General features: G+C 42.5%; 1 protein-coding gene across 1 annotated transcript in view; it reads left to right on the top strand.

Moving 5' to 3' along the window:
• The first annotated feature begins 3,787 nt into the window (after positions 1-3,787).
• B3GALT5 (beta-1,3-galactosyltransferase 5) overlaps positions 3,788-27,230 on the top strand; it is a 61,627-nt gene continuing 38,184 nt past the window's right edge. The window contains exons 1-2 of the mRNA XM_015446829.4: positions 3,788-3,915; positions 10,013-10,087. The gene's annotated coding sequence lies outside the window, so the exon portion shown is untranslated. The remainder of the gene's footprint in view (positions 3,916-10,012; positions 10,088-27,230) is intronic.

Raw genomic sequence — 27,230 nt, 5'->3', positions numbered from 1 at the left:
GGGCCTGGAAAGCCTTTCAGGCAGAGGCATTCTAATTAGTATTGTGACTTCCCTGGGAAAATCATTTTCTAGGCTTCAAAGAACCTCTGATGATTCTCTAACTTTTCATGAGGGTCCCTGGGACATCTCAACCATGAAGCTCGTTCCACTTAGGTTTTTGAATCAGAAATGCAGGAATTTTCTGCTGGTAGTGGCTGGAGCTTCCTTGAGATGAGTGAAGAGCAGGTGAGCTCTCCTGCCTCCCACCATCACCAGCCTGGATCAGGAGGGGAGAAGGAACTTGCTTGCACATTTTGCAACCAAACCCCATGGTAGAAAAGGGCCCTCGTAGTGGGTCTTAAGATAGATGAAAGGAAAAAAAAAAAAAAAAAGAGCCCCCACTTGCTCCATTTCCCCAGCCACTGCCCATGGATGCCATCGGCTGATCCCTCCACTTATTTATTCAAGTATTGCTCCAGCATCCCCTGTGTGCCAGGTGGAGGCCTCTGCTGGGGTGCAGTGGTGCACCCTGAAGTCCCGTTCTGGCAGGGGAGACAGAGCATGGACAAATGAGTAAGTGGACCCCGAAATGTCAGGTAGCAATGCTGAGCCAGAAGGATCAGAAGTGGGGGACTGAGGTGTGGGAGGACGTGTGCACTAAACAGGGCCTCAGGGAAGGGGAAGTGGTCTCTGAGCAGAGATCTGGTGGAGTCCAGGAGAGTCCCATGTGTATCCAGGAGAGCCTTGGTCCAGGCACAGGGCAGGGAAGGAGCGGGTCCTGAAATGACATGGGCTGGCCTGTGGAAGGAGCACCTGAAGGCTGGCATGGAGGGAGGGACTGGCCGCAGGGAAATTTGACCAGCGACTGCTTCATGCGGTGCAGGACTGGCAGCAGGGGACTTTGACCGGCAGCTCCATCATGGGGCACCATCTTCTGATCTCTAAGTGGCCCTTTCCATGGAGCTGTCATGGATAAATGTTTTCTGTAGCTATTGTGGAGCACTGGGTCCTGTTTCTTTCTACGAGAGCAGCCGTTCCCAACTGGGTGTGACTTTGCTCCCCACGGGACATCTGGCAAGTCTGGAGACGTTGTCACAGCTTGTGTGTGTGTGCAGGGGCGCACATCCAGTGGGTAGAGGCCAAGGGTCCTGCTAAGCATCCCACAGTGCACAGGACAATCTCACAACAAGGAATTATCCAACCCAAACTGTCAAGTGTGCTGAGGTTAAGAACCCTGAGACCAAACAGAAGCGTCAGTGAGCATGGGGAAGGATGCACGTCTTGACTGACAGTCACTGGTACCAGGCTCTGGAGGGCCTTGTGGGTGGTGGAAGGCATATGGGGAAGAGGTGCTTGGCTTCTGCAAATCCTTCTCCCATGGGAGAGAAGTCTGCATGGCTCACAGGTGACCCATCCCTACAGTGACCAGGACAGAGCAGACCACTGCCTGGGCCACTGCCTCGGCCTCTCGCATAGTTTAGCAAAGACCAATGTCAGAGCCTGAGACCATGAGCTCTGGCCTAGGATGTATGGATGGATGGATGGATGGATGCTTTCACTTTCTTGACAGGTATCTCCAAGACCCAAGGCCATGGCTAGCTCATCTCACAGTGGTGCTCACTGGGCTAAGCAATTTACACACATTGACCTATGATCTGCCCTTTGCTATAGCCTATTTTCTACATGGTAGTGCTGAACAGTGAGCAGGTACATTCCTGGTGCAGGGTGTTTGCCTTTGCTGTGATCTGATCTGCCTGGAATGCTCCCTCTTCACTTCTCCTGCCCTTTCAGTATCCGGGTCTCAGCTGGAAAACTGGCCCCATGCAGAGGCCCTTACCCCTCCAGTTCGTTTCCTTCATCCTTGTTTTCATACCACTTACTAGCCTAATTGAAAACAAGCTACTCAAATGAAGAAGTCATTGTAGTATAATTCAATTACTCTAGTCTTGGAAACAAAAAATGGAGGACCCTCCTCCCCAGGACAATTTCAGGGAAGAAGCTTCCGGCTCTACCACCAGCACCCAAAGCTGAAATTCTACTTAAACGATTCCCTGATTTTTATACTTGGAATGCAATAAATGTATTTTAACTGTTCTGTCGGTATTTACATATACCCAGGCTGGGCTTCTGTGGCCCCCGCTGAGACTGGCCCCCTGCCCCTCAGAGCACAGCCCTAAGTATCAGTCTCCCAGAGCCCTTTCTCTGGATCCTGCACCTTCCTACCCCCGCCCCCCTGCCACCTTTATTAAAACAACACCTGCCCCATGTCATAGCCCCTCAGGTGCTGGCTCAACTGAGGTGTCCGTGGCTGGACAGAGGTCTGATGTGCTGCTTGGTGCAGGAGGTGCTGGGTGGGAAGGGAGGAAAGGGTGGGAAGGGAGTCGGGCGAACAGCAACCGGTGACTGGGAGGGAGAGGGCAGGGGACACCCTGGAGGGCAGGCAGGCTCACCTCCTGCCCCCTCTGGGGTGGTACCCACCCCACTTGATGCTGCCTGAAGCGGCATCCTGTCTGGCCCTGCTTGGCTGTGAGTGTGCCAGGCCCGTATGGTTACCCCAGGAAATGGGAGCTGCACAAAGCCACGTGCAGAATCGCGTGGGAGTTTAATAATCCCAGCTGGTGATTGCTGCCCCGCTGCTGCGTTCCTCCCCATCAGACCCCTCACAGGCTTCCCTCCAACCCGACGCTCCAGCTTCTGAGGTCTGTCCGTTCTCTGAAGCGATTCTACACCTTTTAGGCTCTGGACTCCATGTTCCTAATTTTTGTGTGTGGGGGGTCTCTCCCCACTTCCCCATTAGCTCACGTCATCTTTGTGCAAAAAGGATCACTTGTCAGCCGTGGGGAAGAAAGGGCTGGCACTGCTCTGAAGCTGCTTAAGTTATGACATTAGGGAAAATAAGCCGGCTTCATTGGGCCTGGGGTAGGCGCCTGAGCACTGGTAATTTTAAGAGCTTCCCAGGATATTTTACTGCTGCCAGGGTTGAAGATCACTGAATTGAATATGTTCTCAACTCTTTAAAAATGTGTATTTGTTTACGTAAATATATGTCTATTTTTCCTGCCAGAGAAAGGTGGGGTCCCACTGGCTTCAGCTCCTGCAGGCCCCCCCCGCCCCCCCGCCCCGCACTGTGGCTGTGACACATCAGTATTCAGTCACCTGGAGGCCGCCTGTGGCTGTGTGACCCAGGACAGGCCCTCTGACTTCTCTGTGCCGGAGTCGTCTCATCCATGAAATGGGAATCGTCAAGGCACCTACTTCATTGGGTCGTCACTGCGCAGCCCCATAGCGCCCCACGCCTTGCATGACTTTGGCTCATTCCTCACAATCAGGCCTTTTGCTGTGAAGGTAGCATCTCTTTTTAAAAAGATCTGGCGGTGGTGGTGGGGCGGGGGGGCGGTGTTCTCTCCGGGGCATCTGGGGCTTGAGAAGCGCAGGACCCTGCAGGCTTCCCTCTCCTGTGAGTGTTTTCAAAGTTAACTTTGGGACGGTTCTCCCGGAGGGCCGGACAGAAACTCAAAGAACCGGCCTCAGGGGATCTGAGTAAATTCCACCTTCGTCAATTCCTGGTGCTCCGTGAAAGATGCTCTTTCCCTCGGGGCTTCGGAGCTGGAGCATTTGTAGACAGTTCCTGCCTCTTCCCCCGGCTGCCCGCGCGGGGGTCCAGCCGCCTCCCGGAGCCGCCCCCTGCGTCCCCCAGCCCGCGCCGCCCTGCGCGGCCGGCTGGCCTCCTCACCTATCAGATTTCCTGTGCGCATCGCCGCGCGCTCCTCCCACCTCCTAAATGCGGAGCGGAGCGGGGCGGAAAACCATCCTCGGCCTGGACCCAGCGCCTCCGGGGACCGGCCGCGCGCCCCCTGCGTTCGCGGGCCGGGGTGCGGCTCTGAGCCCGCGGCGGCTTCCAGTCCGACTGGGCCTGCCGGGGCTGCCCCGCGCACGGTAAGGCCCGGGGCTGGGGCGCGGGGCGCGGGGAGCGCTGGCCGGGAGCGCGGGGCCGGGTCCTGCGGCGCGCGGGGGCGTGGGTGCCGGGCGCCGGGGACCGCGGCGCGGCCGTGTACTGCAGGCGTGTTCTTCTGTTTTCCTTCGTTCCTTTTAAATGAAGGGAAAGAAAATTGTTACAGACCAAATGTCATCAAACTTGGTGTGAAAACAGATTCATTTATCAAGTCTTATCGCTACTCACGCCACGCACCCAGGAAGTTGTGTTCCTGGGTGGGCACGGTGCGGACGCGAGACTTAGGGAATCAGTACTGGATGGAAACATCACGCAATTAGAAAGAATAGCGTAATCTTAAACAACAACAACAAAACAAACTCTGAAGCACCCTGCGGCACGCAGCTTCTGCATCGTGGGGGTTGTGGAGGGGGCTGCTAAGCAGAATGGTGAGAAAGACAGCTTTGCATTAAGGGATGACACCAGGGGTTTTGACTTTGGGAGGACCAGAAGGGATTCTGTAGGTCATTGCTAAATACAGTGAGGTACCTTAAGATTCAGTAATGAACATTATTTTAAAAACAATATCTGTACCAGGTGTGTGTGTGTGAGTGTGTGTGCGTGTGCGTGTGCGCGCCTATGTGTGTGCATGTGCAAGTGTGCTCTCACACACACCGCACTGTAGTTTTCCTTCATGGTTTTGTTTCATTTTTTGTTTAGGTTTCTGACTTTTGAGGGATAAATACAGCTTCCAAATGATAGCAACTGAATCTGCAGTAATCAGATGTTGGAAAATTATTTTTCACTCGTCCTTTATGTTAGCGTAACAAACTTAAGTCTTTGTTATGAGTGGCCACCTATTGTAAATGTTAACATTACTTCTCATCTCCGCATCTTCCTCATTTACTATTTTTGTCTTTTTCAAAGCGATGGAGATGGAGGAGGAGTAGAATTTAATGAAGATACAGATCTGGGGAAGTGTCATGTTTCGTTGGGTGCCTGGGGTGGGCAGTGGCTGCTGTTGAGAGTATTTTACAGATGTAGGAAGTCCTTAGAGGGGCATTTGTGGGTAAATGCATGCTGATTCTGCCCATCTTTACATGTACCTTTTGTGGTGTTTCCTCTTTAAAACAGGTGCGTGTAATATGCAAATTTGGTTTCAAAGAGAGAATTGTGTATCTTTTAAGGAATGATTGCATATGTGTTAAGTCTTGTTTTCTATCTCCTTTCATTTTTTTCTTCTCTTTTAAAGTCAGTTCGTCTTAAATAATTTCTTTGTTAGGTAAATTTAATAATAATAAAAATCTGACGTGTTCAGGAAGGAGCTCAGTGTGAGGCCCATGGACGTTACCTCCCGGAAATGCAAATCGGAAAGAGATGTTTCACTATGCTGTTACCTCAGAGGACTGACAAGGACAAGGTGGTCTTTGCAAAGGTTCTTCCAGACAGGGGCATCCCTTCTTTTGTAGGATTTCTAAGTAGGTACCTTGAATGAACAAGGGCCACCTTTGATAGTCGGTTTTATGAAAATCTGCGTACTTCACCATGGCCAAACTTCTCCACATGGATGGTAACCTTCATCCATTCAGCAGAGGATACCAGGGTGTAGCCCTCCCTCCTCTGTCCCTGGACAGCTACAGATTGAGGCCAGTTCAGCCGGCTCCCAGAAGAGTTTCAGAGTCTCCATCTTCTCCTTCCTGGGCATGGAACTGAGCCCAGTACTGGCGTCCGAGGGGATGCTCCCCCATACATACTTGTCCATTGAACTGGGTGTCTGATCAGATTTCTGCTTGGTTTTCTGCCAGGCCTAGAGCCTGATCCTGAATCCTGGTTGAAAAGCTGCCTGGGCTTTATCAACCTCTCTCCCCAGGTGACCTGGATGCTGATGAGGATGGAGTCCCTCCTTGGACCTGAGAGACGTCTACCTCCTTGACTATAACATCCTTGTTCCTGGGCCCCACCCAAGCTTCGTGGCCCTGGGTAAACCCAGGTTTGCAGCCTGTGTTCATTTTTCTTCTGTTGACCCTTCTCCTTCTACTCCTTACTTTCCTCTGCCGCCCCTTCCTGCTCCCAGGTAAGTCCTTGGACTTGGTGAGGGCTCCCCTATTCCTTGTTAATTCCAGTTTCTTCTCTTTTGCCTTGGCCTGAGGATAGGGTTCCGTCAAGCTTTGTGGCTGACCTCTTCTGAGTTTTGACAACACTGCTTTGCCTGTGGAAGGAGGGAGTTAACTGACCCTGTGTCAGGTGAAGGGGTGCGTAAGAAGATTTATAGAGATTTTGAGAACTAACATGGCCTTCAGTTGAAAACCGGAATTAGGAGCTCTGAGTATTGTGCAGGTGTAGTGAGATTCATTTGAAAAACAAATCAACTGGAATTTTTATGTCTAATTTTGAACATCATCCCCACACCCTCAATAGAAGACATCAGAGCCAGAAGTCGTTTGGGACCAAGTTGGGTAAATAAAGTGGCTAATCACTCATTCACGCTTTGAATAAATATTCTTGCAGAGATAAATAGCTCAGGCTCTGCAGCCAGATGCCTGGGTTCAAATTCCAGCTTTGACAGGTACTTGTTATATGACCTTGGGCAGATTACTTAATTTCCTTATGTCTCAGTGTCGTTAATTAAAATTGAAGAGAATAATAGTACTTATTTCATAGGAGTGGTTGTGAGGAGTACATGGTTCTGTATGTAATAAAGAACAATAGAACAGTGCCAGATATATACATGCTATGTAAGTTATAGCTATTGTTGTTATTATGACTTCCTATTGTGTGCCACGCACTTTACCATGCTGAGTAATAATTGTTTTGGATCAAGAATGAGGTATGGAAAGAAGGAAACAAAACTAGTTGTTTCTTATTGAATTTTTAAAAATAATATGATTTGAAAAGTTATTCCCAAAAAGTTGTGAAAAAAATATTATGAGCAACAGCAGAATTATTTTAATAAGATGACTAACAAACATCAGGGGAACAATATTTAGTTTGTTATTTAAATTTTGGTCCCTGTCTTTTTTTGTTTAAGCTGTAGATACAGGCGGGAGCATTGCTTGAGCCCAAAAGTTCGAGACCAGTCTGGACAATGTAGCAAGACCCTGTCTCTGAAAATAAAAGAGCTCTGATTCTTTATAATTATTGGAAACTATTCCTCAGTGTTCCTATTCACATTTGCAATGCTCTTTTTTTCTTACTGTTTCTAATTTATTCATTTTTCCATAGAGGTGTTTTGGTGATCACTGTGCTTCCTAAACTCTGCAAGTTCCCTTTTTAATCTCATTCCATCTCTTTGTCATCGCTTGTGGCCCTGTTTTGTTGATTTCCTGTTCTTAGTTTCTTGTAGCAACAAATCATTTACTATGAAAACTTGTAATCCACTGCTGGGAGTATACTTTCTTCCAGATTCTGGCTTCTTCACTTGTCTTTTGCACATTTGCTTTTGTTTCATTTCCTCCTTCCTTTCTGTAGTATTTATGCCTGTTTGCTCTGACATCTCTTTATTTGTCAAGCATATTTAACAAGGGCAGGTTGAGCTGAACCTTTAGATAACATTTTTTGATTGTCCTAGATTGCTTCTCTCCTATGCGAACATTGTTTCCTTCCCAGAGCTTCCTTTGGTGTCCTGGAGATGTGGTTTATCAGCTTTTCTGTGGCCTGAGGATATGAAGTCGTAGAAGCAGTGGGAATGATGGATAATCATGATTGGTGGATTTAGTCTCTATTCATTTTGATTAAATTTATTAAAATTTATACTTTTATTAAAAGTTGCTCTCAGGATACACTCAGGTTTTGGATTGCCCCCAAATTCAGGGTGTAACTTGGAGGCATTACATTTTTTATTTTTCAAATTTTGAAGTATTTCAAACATACAGAAGTGAAATAATAATAGAAAAAGCATGTGTGAGTCCACATCCCAGCTCTATTGAGTCCTAACACTTGGCCATACTTGCTTAGATTTAGAAGACAATATGAAAGCATCATTGAAGCTCCCTCTGTCCCTTCCCTAGTTCTCTCCATCTCCTTTCATTCCTTCACACTATCTTGAATTATTACTGTCTTTTCCATGTGTGTTTCCATATCACTTCTATGTATAAATCTGTGATTAATTATGGTATTGAGTTCAATATTTCAAGCTCTCTAAAATGGTTTCATATGGTCCTACTGCAGCTCTTTTTGATTCATTGTTTTCAACATTTATCCATGTTGAGACATAACTTGTATTAGTTCATTTTCACACTGCTATAAAGAACTTCCAGAGACTGGGTAATTTATAAAGGAAAGAGGTTTAATTGATTCACAGTTCTACATGGCTGGGGAGGCCTCAGGAAACTTACAATCATGGCGGAAGGGGAGGCAGGCACATCTTACATGGCCTGAGAGAGCAAGTGAGAGAGCATGTGAGAGTGTGGGAAAAACTACCATTTATAAAACCATCAGATCTTGTGAGAATTCACTCACTGCCAGGAGAACAGCATGGGGGAACTTCCCTTTAATCCAATCACTTCCCTCCCTTGATACTCGAGGATTATAATTGGAGATGAATTTGGGTGGGGTGACAGAGCTAAACCAAATCGTAGCTGTAGTTCAAGCTTGTCCAACCTGCAGCCCAGACGGCTTTGAATGTGGCCCAACACAAATTCATAAAGTTTTAAAAAACATCGTGAGATTTCTTTTAAAGCTCATCAGCTATCGTTAGTGTTAGTGTAGTTTATGTGTGGCCCAAGACAATTCTTCTTCTAATGTGGCCCAGAGAAGCCAGAAGATTGGGCACCTCTGCAGGTATAGTTCATTCATTTTCATTGCTATATAAAATGTTAGGCTGAGGTGGGAGAATTTCTTGAGCCCAAGAGTTTGATACCAGCCTGGGCAACATAGCGAATCCTCATCTCTATAAAAAAAATGAAAAATAAAAAATTAGCCAAACGTGGTGGCATGCACCTGTAGTCCTAGCTACTTGGGAGGCTGAGATGGGAGGATTGTTTGGGCCCAGGAGTTTGGGGATGCAGTGAGCCATGATCACTCCACTGCACTCCAGCATGGGCAACAGAGCAAGACCTTGTCTCTTAAAAAAAATTATGTTGTAGGATTGTATACAATTGGCTCAGCTATTGTTTTGTTAATGTATGTTTAGATGATTTTCATTTTTCATATAAAAATGCTATAATAAACATTCTTGTATGTATCTCCTTTTCATACATGTTAGAGTGTACTTTAGAGTACATACCTAGAAAAGACACATCAGGTGATAAAGCATCTTTCCTGGATACTGAAGAATGTTTTCCAAGGGATTTGTACCAATTTATGCTCCTGCATACTGTAACTCTAACTCAGTTCCTGTTTCTCCACACCTTCCCCAACCCTTGGAATTACTGGATTTTAAAATTTTTGTTGTTGTCATGAGTATGAAATAGAAACTCAGTGTTTTAAGGCACATTTTCCTGATTCTAGTAAAACTAATCATCTTTTCATATATTATGTATCTCAGCCATTTGGAGTTCCTCTTCTGTGAATGGCCTGTTCATGTCTTTTTATCATTTTTCATCTGGAATGACTTTTTCTTATAGATCTATAGAAGTTCATTTAGAAATTCTAGATCCTTCATTTTAGTAATATACATTGCAAATATCTACTCCTAGTCTGTGGCTTGTATTTTTACATTTTATTGAACAATAGGTTTTCATTTTTAATTTGGTGAAATTTACCAAGTTTTTTTTTTTATGGTTTGTGCTTTCTCTTAAGAGGAAGTTTTTCATCTTATGAAATTCTTCCCCACTCTAAGCCTTTAAAGATTGTCTCATATACCGTATTTTTTCCTAAAAGTCTTCAAGTTTTGCTTTTCACACTTAGGTTTTTAATCCTCCTTGGATTTATTTTTGATATGTTGTGAGTTAGGGATTCAAATTTGATTTTTTCAAATGAATAGTCAGTAGTCCTAGGTTGTTAACTCAATACTCCTTTTTCTGATGATCTGTAATACCATTTCTGTCATACTTTTGTAGATCTATTTTGAGGCTATTTATTCTATTTTATGATCTGCTTGGGCTGCCATAATGAGATACCATAGACTGGATGGCTAAACAGTGTAAAATTATTTTCTCACAGTTCTGGAGGCTGGAATTCTGAGATCAAAGTGCCAACCTGACCAGGTTCTGATGAAGACCCTCTTCAGGAATGCAGGTACATCCTAAAAATTCTGTCTGTGTCCTTACATGCGGAATGAGATTCCTTTCTTTTTCTTATGAGGCCACTGACCCTATTGAATTAGGATCCCACCCTATGACCTCATTTAACCTTAATTAATTCCCAAAAGCTTTGTCTCCAAATACAGTCACATTGGGGTTAGAGCTTGAACAGACATGAACTTCGGGTGGACACAGTTCAGTCCATAGCATTGGTCTATACATCACAAGTATCTTATTGATGTAATAAGTTTTTATATATACTAGATCAAGTTAGGTCAAGTTTTCCCATCTTGTTTTACTTTTTAATGTATTTAGCTATTTTTGGCCTTTTAGTCTACGTACGAATCTTAGGTTCAGTTGTCAAGTGCAGTCCCAAAATTTGTAGGTTTATTGTTGAGATCTCTGTTCTGTTTTGTAATGATGTATTTTGTTTGTTTCTGCCAAAACACCACATGTTTTAATTGCTCTGACTTTATGTCTTGCTCTGGGAAGGTAAGTTACCACTTTGTTCTTTTCAGCCATTCTTTTTCTTTTTTTTTTCTTTTTTCTTTTTCTTTCTTTCTTTCTTTCTTTTTTTTTTTAAAGACAGAGTCTTGCTCTGTCGCCCAGGCTGGAGTGCAGTGGTGTGATTTCAGCTCTCTGCAACCTCCACCTGCCAGGTTCAAGCAGTTCTTGTGCCTCAGCCTTCCAAGTAGCTGGGATTACAGGCGTGTGCCACCATGCCCAGCTAATTTTTGTATTTTTTGGTAGAGATGGGATTTCACTATGTTGGCCGGGCCGGTCTTGAACTCCTGACTTCAAGTGATCCTCCTGCTTCAGCCCTCCAGAGTACTGGGATTACAGGCGTGAGCCACCGTGCCCGGCCATAATATTCTTAATCTTCAGACCTTGTTCGAATTTTTCCAGTTTTCCTGTAATGTCCTTTTTCCGGTCCAGGATCCCAGCCAGAATCCCGTATTGCATTGGGTTTTCATGTCGCTTTATTCACGTTCAATCTGTAATAGTTCCTCAGTCTTCTCTTTTGTAAACTTGACATTTCAGAAGAGTTCAGGGTGGTTATTTGTAGAGTACTCCTCAATTTGGAGTTCCCTGATATTTTCTTTCTTTTTTTTTTTTGTTTTTTGAGACGGAGTCTCGCTTTGTCGCCCAGGCTGGAGTGCAGTGGCGCGATCTCGGCTCACTGCAAGCTCCGCCTCCTGGGTTTACGCCATTCTCCTGCCTCAGCCTCCTGAGTAGCTGGGACTACAGGCGCCCGCCACCGCGCCCGGCTAATTTTTTGTATTTTTAGTAGAGACGGGGTTTCACCGTGGTCTCGATCTCCTGACCTTGTGATCCGCCCGCCTCGGCCTCCCAAAGTGTTGGGATTATAGGCGTGAGCCACCGCGCCCGGCCAATATTATATGCAGATTGAAGTTACGCATTTTTAGTAGTAATACCACGGAAATTTGATAAATGTGATACGTTCTCTATTGGTTCTGATAGTTTACATGTAGATTCTCTTGAATGTTTTCTGTAGATAATTGTATTAGATATTTTGGTTATTTGTGTCTTTCTAGCACATGGGAGGATGTTGGTTCTTCCACCTCTTGGAGTTAGGCACAACATGTGACTTTTCCTGGCCAATGAAAAGGGAGCTAAAGGGATGTGTGCTGAGACATTGGATTGCAGGTGCATGATTTCCCAGCTCTCTTTGCTCTGCTTGTGTAAGCACATATTGATATGAGCATGCCATTAGATCAAAATAGCATACAATAATAAACCGACCTTTGTATTCTTGCCTTCAAGAGTAGCCTGAATCAGCAATGGATTTTGCTTATGTGAAAATAAACTTGCAGTGTTAAGACCCCGAGATTTTGGGGTTGTTTGTGGTGGCATAACCTAGCCTGTGTGGTCTGACATAATAATCAGATTGTCTATAAACAAGAATAGCTTAGTTTCTTCTCTTTCATTTCTTATATACATCTTTTCTGGTCTTATTCCAATTGCTGGGACCTCAAGGGCAAAGTTTAAGAAAGCAGTGACAGGTTAGGTACAATGGCTCATGCCTGTAGTCCCAACATTTTGGGAGACCAAAGCAGGAGGATTGCTTGAGGCCAGGAGTTCAAGACTAGCCTGGGCAACATAGTGAGACCCCTTCTCTAAGAAAAAAAAGTGATAATGGACATCCTTGTCTTGACCTTCACCTTAATTGGGAATGCTTGTAAGTTTCACTATCAAGTGTGTTTATTTTAGGTATTTGATGGATGCCCTTTGCCAGATTAAGAAAGGTCTCTTTTTTTATTATGAATTGGTGCTGAATTTTATTGATTCTTTTTTGATGTAGCTTTTGAAATAATCATGTACTTTTTCTTTAATTTACTGGTGTAGTTTATTAATACATTTCTTGTGCTTTATTTAGGAACTTTCCATTTGTATTCAAAAGAGATATTGTTCATAATTTTCTTTTCGTTTATTCTCCTTATCTGAAGTTGTGTATTTTTTTGTGTCTCTTGGAAATGGCTTGTACAAAAAGGGATTTTTTTTGTTGTTGTTTCTTTAAAATTTGGTAAAGCTCACCTCTAAATCTTTCTGGGTTGTTGCATTTTAGAGTGGAGGCAGTGGACTTTTGATGACACATTCATTGTTTATTTAGGTTCTGTTTCCTTTTGCTTATTCAGGTTCTATTGCCTTTTCAGTGAACTATGTTAATTCATTATTTGCTGAAAAATTATTTCAAAGTTTTGAAACTTATTGGCATAAAATTTTTCATAGTATTTTCTTATGATTTAAAATTTTAAAAATTTCTCTGTTGCAGACCTTTTTGACTTTAAATATGATTTATTTCTGTCCCTTTTTTTCTTGTTAAATCCTGGTAAAGTTTTATTTACTTTATTAGTTTTTCTGAAAGAAACAGTTTTTGAGTATGTAGATAATTTCTTTGGTTGTTTTATTCTGTGTATCAATGACTTGATAGTTATATCCTCGTCTTTTTCTTTTTCTTACCTTTCAAATGTTTATTGTTATTTTTTCCCAGCTTCTTGAAGTATGTGCTTAATGTATTCTACATATTTATTTTTTTTGACCTATAACTTTATTCCTAAATACTTTTTAGTTGCTGTCCACAGGACATATATTAGTCTTTCATTGTTATTTGGTTTAAAATATCTATTATGATTTCTTCTTTAAGCCATAAGTTTTTTTGAGGCCTACCTTTGAAAGTTTCAAAACATATATTTTTCTCCAGTATGTTTTTATTGTTGATTTTTAATTCCCCTAAGTGGTATGTGTGCAATTGAAAAGAATGTTTAGTTTCTGTTTCTGTATGTGTTTAATAAATGAAGTTTATTAATTTTCATTGTCAAATCATTATTACTAATTTTTGTTCTTTTGGTTACACATTTCTCAAAGAAATCCATAAAAATACAATTTATTCTTAGAATACTGTCAGTTTTTTGTTATATGTTTTGAGACCATGTTGTTGAAGCTTACAAGTTTCTAAAGATCCATATTGTGCTGTCTATATTATAATAATATGTGGTAAATTGCTATGTAGTGTTGATACTTTTGGCTTGAATTCTTTTTGCCTTACATAGCTCTACTAGGGTTGGTTGCTTTTTCTTCCTCTAACTAACTGCAAGTATCTTTCCTGCCTATCGTTGTACCTTTACTTTGGGTGTGTCATTTGAACTCACATATAGCTAGATTTTTTCCAACCTGATTATTGTGTTTCTAAACAAGTGAACTTAATCCATTTATAATATACATAATTTCTGAGGCCTTTGGCTTTCTTTTATCTCATATGTATTTTATCTTTAATACCTTTTTTGTTTAGTTCTCTTTTCTTCATTTTTTTTTATCTCCTGTTGGATTGATACAGTTTTCTATATTCCCATTTTACTTCTTTTGCTGGTTTGCAGACTGTAGACTGTATATATATTTTTAATGATTATATTTAATCTTGAATCATGTATTTTAACCATATATAAACATTTTTGGTATTCCTGTTATTTTCTCTATCATGACAAGGACTTAAGCACAATTTAACTAACCACCTTGTTCCCTTATTTTGTAACTATTCCTTAGTTCGAACTTGTAAATTTCCTTTTATTTTCTTTTCCTTTCCTTTCTTTTCTTTTCTTTCTTTCTCTCTCTCTCTCTGTCTTTTCCATCCATCCCTCCCCCCTTCCTCCTTTCCTCCCTTCCTTTCTCTCTTTCTGTTTTCTTGGGTAATTTCCTATATTTTTGGATTTTTAAAACATGAAAATGTAGTTATTTTTATGGGCATAAATTAGTTAAATTTAATGATATGTTTGATCAATTTCAGTGGTCATTTTTGTGTCCTGTGTCCCTTGACATACGCCTGAGTTTATGCAACTTCTTGCTGAACTACATTCATGAATGATCCTATTATTGAGGCTACATTAGTGATAAGCTTTCTTACTATTTCTGTGTTTGAAAACATTTTAGTTATGGCTTTACTTTTGTGTATTAGTTTAACTGGGTATAAAATTTTAGATGGGCAGTTACTTCCAGCATTTTGATATCTTCTGGCTTACATATATTATTGGTCATGGAAAATGGCTATCAGCTTAATTGTGACTGTTTTGTTGATAATTTGCCTTTCTCCACATTAGCTTTTAGGACTTTCTCATTTTCGACGTTCTGTAGACCACTATGATGTGGAAGATATGAGTTTATCTTTATTTATCATGGTGAGTACCTAGAGTCCAGTTTTGATTTGAGGTCTCATAGTTTCAATTCTGGAAAATTCTCAGCTGATATGTCTTCACATGTTTTTTCCTCTGCTTTTCCTCCATTCCTTTCTTCAGGAACCCTTATCAGAGGAAGCCAACCCTCTTCCTGTATCTGCCACATCTCCTTTGTCTGTCCAGTAAGTCCTGGTTGTTACTGGAGACAGTCATCTCTGGGGAAGGAGAGTGATTCTGTCAGTCACAGCCTTCCTTCTCTCTGTGAAAAGTGGAATGGCAAGTCTGAAGGTTTTTTTCTCGTTTATCTCCAGAGGATCATTTCTCTTAAGTCTCCTCTTCACCACCTCTGTTTACCTTTCTCCAATCTGGGAAGGGAAACTATTAGTGAAACTTTCATGAATTTCAGTTCCTCACCCCTTTTCTGCATTCGCTCCCCCATAAAAGATACATGTAAAATTCTGGTGTTTTCAGTGTTTTTCCCTGGCCACCACTTTCAAGGACTATTCCAAAAGTTGTGTCCCTTTGTTTGGGTGCTGCTTTATATTTTTGGCCAATTTGAACTTACTTTTTTCATGTCAGTGTGGGAAAAGTAGAGAAACAAATGCCTCTAGGCCCTACTACACATTTGAGCAGTAATAGTTGTGAATATTGTTCAACTCATCAGCAGTTGCTCAGAGTGGGTGTTCAATGACTCGGTTTTGTAGGGAGTCTGGCACAATGCCCAGGTGTCTGGAAGCTTTGAAGAGAAACAGGTGCCTATTATAATTGGACATAAATGAAGGAATTGAGGAATTTGAATGAGGCAGATGGTGGCGTGCTGGTTTCACCGAGGTGGAGATGCTGGTGGAAGGATGGTGGACATTCCACAGACACAGCCTGCCGTGAACGCTGCAACAGTGAACTCTCAAAGGTTTGCTGGAGAATCCATAAATAACTGAATTTCGATTTTTCAGAACTTGGCTTCTTCAAGGCTAAAAATGTGCAAATTACCTCTTTGCTAGTTGTTAGCTAATCAGTTTACCTAAAAAAAAAATGTGCGAAGAAAATGACCTCCTTCAAAGCCATAGTTTTTTTTTTTTTTTTCTCTCCATCCTCACTCTCTTGAAAATCCCATTTGTGCTTCTACTCTGAGACTCAGTTTACTAACTGACTCCCTCCCAGGCAGAAAATCATTTGCATGAAGGATAAGTAAACTACATGGAAAATGAGGATTTTTCTCTGCGTTCTTCTTTGACGGCTGGCTCTCCACTCCACATTGCAGACTATGGTGTAACACTTATGTCCAGTATTACACGCACACCTTTTCAGTTTCCTGTTTTGGTGACTTTTAATACATGCCACTTACACATGTCTAAAGGAAGCTCTTTCATTGATGTCTGTAGCCACCTACGGCACAAAAAGCCAGGTGGCTTGTGCATGCTATTCATACATCAGGTAGAGGGAGGAGGTTTTCCAGGCTAATGAAACATGATGATGCCAAATGGTTAGTGAAGAGTGATGGAGTTAGAAAGCAGTTTTCGTGTGCGATCAGTTGTTCTGATTCACAGAGCCTGATGGCTCTACCCCGCCTGCTGACCACCTCGGTTGACCCGGCTGCAACCCCAGTCGGCCCTTTTATTTATCTGATTTCCTTATGAGTCCATGGGGTGTGTTCCTCACAAGCTTGACTTCTTTTCGCCTAACCGAGCTGCACTAGGCTTGCTCACTTTGCTTTGCCTTTGCCCCCTCCCAACTACATGCAGGCATTTGCAGCAACTTATTTGTTTCAAATAAATTTGGGTAATCTTGCCTGTGAGTCTCCTTTTTGAGATTTCATTCTGCATATTAATTTTGGAAGATTTCCAAAAAGTCCTCAGTAAAGAAATCTGTTTTCATTTGGTTTAACCCAGTGGTTTCCCAGTTTGCAGTCCTACCTTCCTCTCACCCCGGCAGGGACACACATAGGGACGCCTGATGTCTGAAGGAGCATGGTTAGGGAAACTCTGCCTCCACCTACGGAGAGAACGCCATGTTCCCTCTAGCCCTCATCTTGGCTTCCCTTCAAGCCCTTGAATTTTTTCTTTCTTTTATTCATAGTTTTTTTTGGGGTATAATCAATATTATACATGTCATTTGTGAAGTTTACAATTCAGTGAACCCCTAACTCTTTTAAAATTGTGGTAAAATAGACATAATTTAAATGTACCATTTTAATGACAGTTTTGTGGCATTTTGTCCATACACAGTATTGTGCGACCTTCACCACTGTCTAGCCCCAGGGTATTTCATTACCCCAGAGGAAACCTGGTACCCGTTATCAGTCATTTCTCCTCCCTACCCCCAGCCCCTGGGAACCCCCATTCTATTTCCTACTTCTATGGATTTTGCTAGTCTAGGTAGCTCATGTAAGTGAAACCATACAGTATTTGTCCTATTGTGTCTGATGTGTTTCATGTAGCATGCCTTCAAGGTTCATCCATGTTGGAGCATGTGACAGAATTTCCTTGCTTTTTAGGTCAGAATAGTATTTCACCGCGTGTATATACGACGTTTTGTTTGTCTATTCATCTACCAGTGAACACTTGGCTTGCTTTCACCTTTTGACTATTGTGAATAATGCCACTATGAACGTGGGTGTACAAATATTTGAGTCTCTGCTTTCACTTCCTTTTGGCATATGCATGGGAGTGGAATTGCTGGATTATAAAGTAATTCTGTTTTATTTATTTTTTTAAGAACTGTGATATAATTTTCCACACTGGCTGCACCATTTTATATTCCTGCCTGCAGTGCACAGGGGTTCCAGATTTTCCAGATTTCCTTGCCAACATTTGTTATTATTATTATTTTTGATTGCTATCCTGGTAGGTGTGAAGTGCTGTCTCATTGTGACTAAGATTTGCATTTCCCCGTGGTTGGTGATGTTGAGCATCTTTTCATGTGCTTATTGGACATCTGTATATCTTTGTAGAGATGTCTATTCAAGTCCTTTGCCCCTTTTTAAACTGGCATTTTTGTTTTTTGTTGTTGACAGACTCCTAATTCTTAACAGATATGATGCTCTCACTGTGATGAACTTGACTTCTGAGAAGATACTGGCTGCATTCATTTCTCTTCTGCTTTCTTAGGCCCATCATGATTCTCCAGCAGTCATCATTTCTTACATTCCTAGCTTGTCCTGTTCTCAGGCTGGACCTAAGAGTTCATTCCCTCCCATCTCTTCCCACATTCCATATCATGGACTTTCTTCTTTTCAGCTGTTGGTACTGTGGAGGGGGGGATTTTATTGAAGTCAACTGCCATGATCACCTTCCTTTTCCTTCCTAAAGGAGTGTCATCTGCTTTCTGATTTTAGCCACAGTAGCTTGGCTGAAGTTGCATTTTGGAAGTTCAAGGCTTCTGGCTCCCAGATTTCCTGTAGAATTGACACTGGTGATTGCCCTTCGTTCTTGAGGCTCCTTTGGTCTCTGGGACACTTCCCTGTGATGCCATAAAGGGGAACAAGCAGGAGGGTTTATGGTGCAGACTTTGGGGTGCATCACCTGGCTTCAGATGCTGTCTTTGCCCATGAACTCTCTCTTGGTCCCAGGCTGGTAAAATCACCTGTGGGATTTCTCCTTAGTGAAAGAGGACATTAGCACCTACCTTGCAGCTGGTGGTGAGGATTCGTTGGGAAATCACATGGAAAGTACTTAGAACAGTGACTGGCAGAGAGGAAGTGTTAACAAGGTTAGCCACTGTTGGGGCATTAAGCTGGTTTTGCCCGTGTGTTCAGTCGATCCCTTTTCACCTCCATTTCCCCTCAACCTTTTGTTTTCTAAATTCTGTTCTTTGCTCTTCATTGTTCTGTTCCTGGACAATATCCCAGTCTTGCCATTTTAATGTTCCTCTTTACACAGGAGATTCCAACCAACTCTCTACCTTTTATTTATTCATTTATTACTTATGTATGTTTGTTTATTTAAGATGTAAGAAAGCATAGGGTACAGAGGTGCTAGGATGTCTAAATGCTAGAAGATGATACATCTTCCTAGCGACTTGCAGGTGGTCTCTTGGACTTTAAATGGACTGTAAAATAAGTGACTTACAAGCACCACTTTGAAATACTAAACATTTTCATTTTAAACCAACATTACTGGTATTATATGTGCTTCTGCACATCAGTGTAATTGTACACAGATTTAAGAGGAAGTGATAGGCCATTTATACTAGTTACAAAACAACAAAACCAGGAATTAACACTAAGTTTAATAAAGATAATTTATAATTCTAACCACTTAGAAATAAGAAAATTAACTATGAGGTCAAAGGAGAAATTCATGTGCAATAACAGATTATTTATAAAACAAAACTAATGAGAACACTAGATATGATAGATGAAGACTTTAAAATCCTTATTATAAATACGTTAAGCAGACAAAGACTTTAAAATTGTTATTATAAAATACGTTAAGTAAATTAGGGGAAATGATGAACCAAATGGGTGAAAAGATGGAGAAATGAACATAAACATGTAATCTCTTTTTAAAGTTCATATAAACTTATGGGTTACACATGCAATTTGGTTACATGCATAGATTGTGTAGTGGTCTGGTCAGGGCTCTTAGGGTGGGTATCCATCGCCCGAATAACACGTATCTTACCCGTTAATTTCTCATCCACCCCCTCACCCGTCTGAGTCTTTGTTGTCTCTCGTTTCACTCTCTACATCCATGTGCACATGTTTTAGCACCCACCTAGGGATGCTCTCTCAACATTTTAGTGGGAGGATTCTTGTAGCACAAAACGGTGCCTAAGGATGTATTTCCTGGAGGACGTTTCCACCCTTGTCACATCACTCCACATCCGCTGCCACTGGCTCATACACAACCATGTCAGAGATGGAAGAATTTCGCCTTTCACCAGTTTCTGTGAAATACATTGCTTTGAAGATGAAATCACAAATGTCACCCTCTACAGGGGACCTAATGGGACCAAGTCAAGGGATTACATCTTGAGCAGATGTAAGTCTTTAGAATGGTCTAAATTATGACCTGAGTGCTTACTAGTCCCTGGATTCTATGAAGTACTTGTCTGATTTTCACAAAATCTTCAGGAAGTAGTTAGTAGTATTCTTTCATTTTATTTTTTCATTCTTATTTTTAGAGAAAATCAAGTCTTAAGAGGTTAACTATGGCCAAAGTCTTGTAACTAAAAAGTGGTTGACTTGAGATTCCACCCAGTTCCCTTGGATTCCACATGTAGAACTCTTAACATCCTTTTTTCTTTTTCTTTTTTTTTTTTTGAGACGGAGACTTACTCTGCTGCTCAGGTTGGAGCACAGTGGTATGTGATCTTGGCTCACTGCAACCTCCGCCTCCTGGGTTCAAGCGATTCTCCTGCTTCAGCCTCCCAAGTAGCTGGGTCTACAGGCCCCCGCCACCCCACCCGGCTAATTTTCGTATTTTTCTAGAGACGAAGTTTTACCATGTTGGTCAGACTGGTCTCGAACTCCTGACCTCAAGTGATCCGGCCGCCTCGGCCTTCCAAAGTGCTGGAATTACAGGTGTGAGCCACCGCGCCCAGCCTTAACATCTTGATTATATTCTATACGTGCCATTTCACATTGTCTATTTCTCATTTTTCTTGTTCTTTTTTCTTTTCTATACTGATTAGATACACTGGAGCTTAATCCATTTTAGAGTGTGAGTGCATATTTATCAGTAATATTATGTTTTAATATTTGAATTAATTCAATCCTGCTTTTTAATTTTATTATTCCTGCTAGTTTCTTAAAACTTTTTATAACTTTCTGTAACTTTTTAGAATTTGTTTTCTAAATTCTTTGAGAGCTTAGTCTTTTTCTTTCTTTCATAATGAACATGCTTAAGTCTAAAGCTGCCTCTGAAAGCAACTTTGAATGCATTAAAGGAATCATGTCTAGTGTTCTCATCAGTTTTGTTTTCTAAATAATCTGTTATTGCACATGTCATTTCTCCTTTGACCTCATAGTTAATTTTCTTTATTTTTAAGTGGTTGGAATTTTAAAATGATCTTTATAAAACTTACTGTTAATTCCTGGTTTTATTGTTTTGTGACTAGTATAAGTGGGCTATCATTTTTCTCTTAAGTCTGTGCAGTTACACTGATGTACAGAAGCACATATAATACCAGTCATGCTGGTTTAAAATGAAAATGTTTAGTATTTGAAAGTGGTACTTATAAGTCACTTATTTTAGTATCAGCTTGAATTTTTTCCAACTGATTTTGAAAATTTAAATAGAATATATATTCTCAATAAAAATTATAGTGCAAATGACTAGTTTTGGTTTTTGTGGGAAAACGGTCCCAGCGTATTCTGTAATAACCAACACTCAAAGCTAGATACCTGTGAAAAACCTGACGTGTTTTAAATGGAACAGGAGACCTCTCTGACAAACCCATCAATGTTTAGCAATCTTAATTAACAATCTTAATGAGCTTTAAAAAAGTGTCATATTTTAGCTGTGAATCACTTCACATTAAACTCTGTGATTTTCCTGCCAGAGTTATCTTTAGTAAACACTATGTATTGGCAGCCAGATTTGGAGTGAAGTGAATGTGAGTGAAGCTGGAAGCAGATTCTGCAGGAAACCCAAATGTTGGAGGGGGTTTTCTGAGCGTCGGAGACTTAGGTCTCTCAATACCTCCTTTGACACTGCTGGCCACACTGTTCCACCACGCCCATTACAGCGACTCACTCGGAACTGCTTGGGAATCAGTGACTTGGGTGAGTGCAGTCTCTCTTTCACATATTGCTGGCTTCCTCCATCAACCCATATAGCATCTGTGCTGCGTTTATGCTTTCAAGTGAGAAACAGTGAAATACACGAGGGGATGGCTTGCACTTGACTCCAGGATGGTGTTTGCATGTCTGCGTTTTCTTTCATGTTAAATTGAGTGGGGCTAAACTCATTTGGTTTCAGCGAAGGTAGTTTTCCGTGCATTCACTTCGAGCCGGGATTGCCGAGAGTGGTGACCAGAAGAGAGAAGGCCATGGGGAGGTAAGGTGAGGCAGGAATACTAGAGGGTGGGGCAGGGCTCAGCTCAGTGGCGATGTTTCCCCAGCAGCCTTCAGGCCTTTCATCCCATCATTTCTCTCCTCTGATAAGTGTCTCTGCTTTAAGAGTGTTTGCCAGACAGAAATAAAAATCGATTGGGGGAAAATTATATGCAAAAAACCATTTTCCTTTCAAAATATTCCTAGAGAAGAGAGGAAGCACGCACGGACATAATGCCATCTAATGTTGCTATTACAGCATTTGCTGCTTAGCAAAGTACATAGAAGGCACATTGCAAATATTCAGGTATTAGCTGTGTTGAGAAATTGTTTTCATTTAGTAAATGTATTAGTTTGCCGGGGCTGGCATAGCAAAGTAGCACAAACTGAAAGCCTTAAATAACAAAAATTTATGGTCTCACAGTTCTGGAGGCTGAAGTCGGAAATGAAGGTCTCAGCAGGGCGAGTTCTTCTGAGGGCGCCGAAGGAGAATCTGTTAGGTGCGTCTCTCCTGGTTTCTGCTGGTTAATGGCAATATTTGATGTTCTGTGGCTTGTGGAAGCATCTCCCTCATCTCCACCTTCCTCTTTACTTGGTGTTCTCTGTGTATGACTGTCTGTGTCCAAATTTCCCCTAATTGTAAGGACAGCAGGGATATTGTATTAGCGGCCCACCCTACTTCAGTATGACCTTCTCTTAATGAATTATCTCTGTGAAGATCCTGTTTCCAAATAAGGTCACATTCTGAGGTAATTGGGGTTAGGACTTCAGCACATGAATTTTAGGGGAACGTAAATCAACCCATAACAGTGAAGATTTATTAACTCACTTTAGGAAGCTGATATTTATTTGGGAAGTAAATGTTTATTGAGCATCCATGATGTGACATGCATGAGGTATTGAGATTTAAACAGATAGGCTTAAATATTTTCCCGTATCCAAGTCACTTTCAGTAAAGAAGTAGAGAGACATAACTTAATAACTAGAATACGACGGAGCTATATGAAGGCATTTACGAGGAATAGGGTTGGTGCCGAGAAAGGGGATGCTGGTGAAGCCTGCTTTTTAGGGGAGATGTCAGGGAAATGTCACTGAGGGGCTACATTTGGGCTGCATATCAAAGCATTAAGAGGAGCTCCAGGGCAGTCTGGACAGAAAGCACGGCGTGGAGATCTGACATGAAAGGGTGTGTTCGCAGGACTTTAAGCCATCTTATACGGGAGAGTGGTGTCTACTGGGAGGTGATGGATTGTCACTGTGAAGTTTCAAGTGTTGGAGTGAAGCTACTGGACTTGTGGTTTTGAGAAGTTCTACCTGACAGCCTGGTGGCTGGCATGGAGCTGGGCTGTCAGGTACCTCTTATTTTCCATGTCCATCCTGTTCTATTCTACTAGTAACTGTCTGTCTTTTCCAGCATTTCCCAAGTCTTCCCTTACCCTTCACAGTAAATCTGCAAAAAGAACAAGCTGGTAAAAGCACTTTTGGGAGACTGGGGAAAGGAATATGAATATTCCTATGCTAACTATTTTCTGGCCCCAAGTAGGCTATTGGTGACCTTTGGTATGTTCAGATAAGCAGTGGGAGTGGAGGCCAGAGTACAGTGGGTTGAGGATTAATTACTTGGTGGACGAGGCGGTACGAGTGGTGAGTACAGGCTCTTTGTGGCAGAAGCTTGATTTGGAAGGGAAAGAAAATAAGAGGCTGACTAGGAGATGCCGGGTAATTGAGGTAAGGTCTGTTGAATGTTTTTTGGGGGTGAAATTTTGTTTTCTGTTAATAGAGTAGAAATTTACAAAGGAAATGGCCCTCATTTTAACAGAAAAATCAATACCATTTGCATCCCTCATTATTAATATGCATTGGAACTTCATCCATTGGACCTAGTGAAGAAGGCAGTCACTGTCTCACCAGGCTGGAAGCCTGGATGTTGGAATGTGGACATTTCCTACTAGAGTGGCTTGAAAGTCCCCTTCGACCATTCTGGTGGTAGGGATGGGGGTGTGAAAGTGGGTGCTCCTTGAGAGGAAGGAATGAGCCAAGAGGGATGGAGCCCGGGGATGCAGGGAGAAAGTGGCCTTTGTTTTATGGTTATGCAGTCTATCCAGCTTATACATTTCAGATGACTGATTCAACAAACCTTTGTATATCTCTTCCTACTTCTTTCCCACTGAGCTAGGTAGGTCCTGGGGTTCCTATGAGTCCCGGGGCTGTAGTCAGGCAGTTGCAATATCTCATCATTCTCATGCTAAGTTTTTCCTGACCTGAACATTTCCACTGGAAAATGACGATTGCACTCTTCTAATAGAAGGCTAAGCGATTTAGATCTAGGGGCAAGGAAATAGTGGCTGTGGTTCCTCTAGAAGGGGAAGAGGATGTAGACAGGTTATTTTTTGTAATGACATTCATTTTCCTTGGTTCTTTGCTTATGTGACACCTGGATGTACAAGATGGTTAACAGAATATTGCTATGGAGGCACTTTTTGACAAGTTCTGAACTACCATCTGGGTGAGAGTATTTGTTACCAGCACAATACTTATACATGAATGGCCACTGTGAAATTGGTTTCGAAGGGGCGATGTTATGATTTGCTTTCTTAAGTGCATTGACTACAAAGGCATCTCCTAAACTCTTTGTCAACTTACCAGAAACCCTTGCATACCCGTGGATGAAGCCAGAGCTTTTCAGTGGCTCAGGTTTCTCCTTCTAACGGTGCTTGAAATTCCTTCCACAGAGAATGAAGCTTTTAATTCTAGAACCAGTGTTCAGATTGTACAAAGGCATGGATTTAAGGTAACAGCTATTAACATTGGCAAGGTTCTTTCTATTGTGCAAATTGCTTTCACATATATCTGGTATATTTTGCCCTCCGGACGGTCCTTGGCTTCATTATTGTGTAACTTGTTTTCTGTTTGAAGAAATGGAGGCTTAGCAGTTTAAGAAAGCTGATTAGGCCAGGCGCGGTGGCTCAAGCCTGTAATCCCAGCACTTTGGGAGGCTGAGACGGGCGGATCACGAGGTCAGGAGATCGAAACCATCCTGGCTAACACGGTGAAACCCCGTCGCTATTAAGAAATACAAAAAACTAGCCGGGCGAGGTGGCGGGCGCCTGTAGTCCCAGCTACTCGGGAGGCTGAGGCCGGAGAATGGCGTGAACCCGGGAGGCGGAGCTTGCAGTGAGCTGAGATCCGGCCACTGCACTCCAGCCTGAGCGACAGAGTGAGACTCCGTCTCAAAAAAAAAAAAAAAAAAAAAAAAAAAGAAAGCTGATTAAAGTCAAATGGCAAGGATGGGATATGTGATGGAGCTCTAAGCACTGGGTGTCGGCCTCTGTAATATTTGTGCATGACTGACTACACAGCTCTCCTTCTGAGTCAGTGACTTTTAAGCTCTTTGGAACCACAGTAAATTCCTTTTACCTGATGACTCAGTACACACATATGACCCACCAAACAGTACTTGCCTTGACCATTCCCCAGGCCTTCTAATATTTTATTCTGCCCAATTCTGTTTTCTTTTCAATGTCTGGTCTTATTAAATTGACTTGGTGATGCAGCAATGGGTCATGATGCAGAATTTGAAAAAAATTACACTCAATTCCTTCCCTAAGAAGTAGAGGAAGGTCAGAAACGGAGGATGGTGGGAAAGGAATGGGGTGTGTGTTTTTCCAGTGTGGTGTGGGAGGGAAATGGCCTCTCGCAGTCCACTTGTGAGAACTGCTCCCATGTTCCGATCCGACTTCAGAGGTGGGAAAACGTTGGGAGATGGTGAGGTGGGTGGGGAACATCACTGTCTGCCGCACCTCTCGTTTCTTGCATTCAGTCCACTTTTGTGGCCATTGTTGTGCTGGTTGGCTCTGCCCAATTCTTCCTTCTGGTTGCTAACTCTCTTCATATGTCTACTGTTTTACCGGGGGCTGCTCACATCTGTAAATGACGCTCTAGGTTGTACAGTCTTGGAGGTTCAAGTGGAGTCTTTTGGCAGCTGTGCAGGCCAGCGTTTGCATCCCTGCAGGGGCTGCAGGGGGCCTTAACCCTCCCCCGTCAGTGCCTGGTTCTCTGATCCTGGCCGAGCATCTTGGTCTCAAAGTGTTGCCCGAAGTCTAGACTTGGAAATCTGCTTCAGGCCAGGCCAGGTGATCTTGAACCCGAAAAACAGAAGTCATGACGTTTGCTCTATATCTATCAGAAAAACAACTCAAAGCACATTCCTTATTCATGTCAGGGCTGTAAAATCTTCCCATTTTCCCAGAGACAATGCGTTATGGCAGGCCAGAGGAAGCTCTGTAATCACCCTAGAGAGGAAAACGGCAGGCGTAAGAAAGCATTCATCACCTCAAGGTAGAAATCACCCACTTTTTATAAGAATGTCCCACTGTGAAATCAGAATGTTCTACCATGCCATCTGCAACGAAATTGAAGGCTCCCCAAAGCCCACAGTCCAAAAGACATGATAGTGTAAGATAAATGGCAATGATTGCAATTAACAATGGCAGTCTGTCAAGAGTGGGCCTGCCTGCGGGACCTGTGTTGATATTTGGATTTGGATTTTTGCTTGTTTGTAGATTTTGGGGGTCATCTTTTGTTAGGGTTGGGAGGTAGCTGTGTGTGGTGAAATCCATGGATTTTTTCCCACAACTAGAGGAAATAGCAGGTTGAGGGCAAGAGGTGCCACGGAGAGTGAAGATGTGTGAGTCAAGAGATGATCTTGTGGAGGGATGGCTGCTTCTGAGAATCTCTTCTGCCATATTAACAAATCACGGATGCATTTGAGTTTCCTGTGTGGACATCCATGGTTTGTTATTGTGTCTGTACGACTTTCTGAATAGAGATCATCTTCCATGCTCTTTTTTTGTTTTTTTTTTTTTGAGATGGAGTTTTGCTTTTGTTGTCTAGGCTGGAGTGCAATGGTACGATCTCCGCTCACTGCAACTTCTGCCTCCTGGGTTCAAGCAATCCTCCTGCCTCAGCCTCCCAAGTAGCTGGGATTACAAGCATGCGCCACCACGCCCAGCTAATTTTGTATTTTTTTAGTAGAGGCAGGGTGTCACTATGTTGGTCAGGCTGGTCTTGAACTCCTGACCTCAAGTGATCCACCCATCTCGGCCTCCCAAAGTGTTGGGATTACAGGTGTGAGCCACCGCACCTGGCCGCTTCCATGCTCTTAATCCTCACATACCTATCTCCTGAGACCAACGGGCTCAATGCTGGGATCTGTGTTTATTCACCTCCAGCTGTCAGTTCTGTGCATGTGCTGTTTCCTTGTCCTCCTCCTCTGCATAGCTTTTTTATTCCCTTTGATACTCCAAGATTACAGTCTTTTCTAGGGCCGGGACTGTATCTTTTGCGTTCTCTTGTCCCCACAACTAGGATAGGACATTTTATGTTGTGGAACTGACAAGTTTCTGAAATTTCCATCCATGGACACGATCCACCATAAACCACAGAAGTTAAGT

This window comes from Macaca fascicularis, chromosome 3 (genome assembly GCF_037993035.2).
Source record: "Macaca fascicularis isolate 582-1 chromosome 3, T2T-MFA8v1.1".
In the NCBI taxonomy this organism is placed as follows: Eukaryota; Metazoa; Chordata; class Mammalia; order Primates; family Cercopithecidae; genus Macaca; species Macaca fascicularis.
Note: the sequence above shows the minus strand (reverse complement) of the source record. Positions and strands in the feature narration are given on the sequence as shown.